This window comes from Penaeus vannamei, chromosome 14 (genome assembly GCF_042767895.1).
Source record: "Penaeus vannamei isolate JL-2024 chromosome 14, ASM4276789v1, whole genome shotgun sequence".
NCBI lineage: Eukaryota > Metazoa > Arthropoda > Malacostraca > Decapoda > Penaeidae > Penaeus > Penaeus vannamei.
The window spans coordinates 11425484-11427983 of NC_091562.1; the positions used below are offsets into that span (position 1 = coordinate 11425484).

Below are 2500 nucleotides of genomic sequence, written 5' to 3' on the forward strand. Positions count from 1 at the left end.
TTCAAAACTTGTTTCATAAACAATACAACTGCTATGCTATATCTAATGTTCTTATTAGTAATAGTAATATCAACAGCAACAACAATAATGATAATAATAAGAATAACAATAATAATGATAATAATAAAAATAAAAATGGTAATAATAGTAATAACAATAGTAATAATAATGAGGATAATAAAAATAATAATGATAGTAACGATAGTAATAATAATGATAGTAACGATATCGATGGTGATGATGGTAATGATAATAGTATAAAAAATCGTCGTGATAATGACAATACCAATAATAATATGAAGTACAAAAATAATAATAATCATAGTAGTAGTAATAACAACAACAATAATAATAAAAGTAATACAAATATCAACAATATGAAGACAAAATAATGACATACAGATACTATATAAACGAATAAAGATCATACTTACCTAATAAACCTGTTGCAGCTATCGCGCATCACTATACCACATTGTCAATACACACAATTTACACATCTGCCTTATAGGACGCCCTGCTATTATCATGCCCCTCAGTCCCGTATAAGGACCAGTCACCTACACATTCTAGAGGTACATAGGGTATCTGTTGCGACAGGGTAGAATTTAAAATACTTTCCTTCCTATAAAGTATACCTATTCAAGGTGAATATCAATTTAATATGACTGATTCCATACATATAACGGGCGATTAAAATTTAGACAAAATTCGCGAGGGGAACAACATACGAAAATAAAATATTGTATAATAATATAAATAATACTCTGCTATAATGTAACCCAATACTTTAACATTGAGAATGCTCAAAGATTACTGCGGCCACTATAAAGGTCAAGCTTTAAAGTATTCCTAATCACTGATAGTATACACAACACTTTCATTACAAAAACAATTTGTTTTTATCAAAGTGTATACGTGCCTCGCATACATTTTTTGTCTGTTTGATGACCCACTTAGTATAGTTTTGTTATCATATATAGAAGTTCTTTATAACTACTGCCACTTTTGCTGAAACATGAAGACGCAAATCGCGATTTAATTAATAACTCCAAGGTAAGGTTTGAATTATTTCTCATACTCTGCAGATATTCTAACGTCAAACCTGTTCATCCGATCCTCTACCGCATCATAATATTGCACAACGTCTCATAACAATCCCTTTGATCGACAAGATCAGAGAGAGAGGGGAGGGAGGGAGGGAGGGAGAGAGCATAGCACGAGAAATCTGTTTTTCCCTAGTATGCCCTCCAACCTCGATGTAATGAGACGCGGCCTTCACAAACACAGAAAACGGGGTAATGATGTCCCGCACCAAGAAGAGCATAAACAAACGCATCGGGAGAGCCAAGATGTCTGAAGCCGGGGGGCGTCGCGCCAAAACCTAATAAGGACAGAACCTCATATCCTGTGCCCTCAGGGAGACTCAACCAGGGCAACAAATCCTTCCTGAGCGCCAGGAGAGCAGAGGAACATGCCCTCCAGACTGCACGTGATGAATACAAAGATGACAGAAAGTATCGGATGAAGGGGCATAAAGTGACTGGGGTATCCATTGATGGTAATGAATATTTGAGTTCTTGCAGCTTTTAATGAGGAGCCGTTTGCCTATCTAAGGGAGCACATAAAAAGAACATTGTTAACGACTGGCGCCATCTTTTGTCGAAGAGGGTAATTAAAAGATTCAAGCGAGACAGTATTAATTATTCTTTTTGCTATTGCATTTATTACACCCTAAAGTAAACGAGAAGCAACAAGTGCAACAATATCAATTCATGGGAAAAGAGATGTAGATATGGAAGCGCGAGTGTAATCATGCATATACATACATGTATACATACATATATATATATATATACATATATATATATGTGTGTGTGTGTGTGTGTGTGTGTGTGTTTGTGTGTGTACACACAGACACACACACACACACACACACACACACACACACACACACACACACACACACACACACATATATATATATATATATATATATATATATATATATATATATACAGTATATGTACATACATATTAGATATTTTTATTATATGAATTATATACATTCCACATACATATATACATATATATACTATATCATATATACGTGTTTACACACAAACACAAGTAAATAAATGCATATAAACATAGAGAGAGGGAGAGAGAGAGAGAGAGAGAGAGAGAGAGAGAGAGAGAGAGAGAGAGAGAGAGAGAGAGAGAGAGAGAGAGAGAGAGAGAGAGAGAGAGAGAGAGAAAGAAAGAGGGGGGGGGGAGAGAGAAATAGAAACTTTATCTCGAGGCAACGACCAAACCAGCATTTAATAGGAACAACTTTACGACCGTAAAACCCTATGTCAACACATCTTTTAATCATAAATCAGCATTAACCAATCAAGACAATAATATCACATTTCCTTTGCCGTTCTGATGAAAAAAACGATTCGAAAACATTCAAAGCTGATTCGTTTTTTTAATTTATCCTAAAGAATTTCAAAGA

At 34.6% G+C, this 2500-nt stretch overlaps 1 protein-coding gene across 1 annotated transcript in view; it reads right to left on the reverse strand.

Moving 5' to 3' along the window:
• The window catches only part of LOC113806005 (protein Wnt-5b), a 677940-nt gene that overhangs the window by 372113 nt on the left and 303327 nt on the right, over nt 1–2500 (reverse strand). The gene's annotated exons all lie outside the window — the stretch shown is intronic.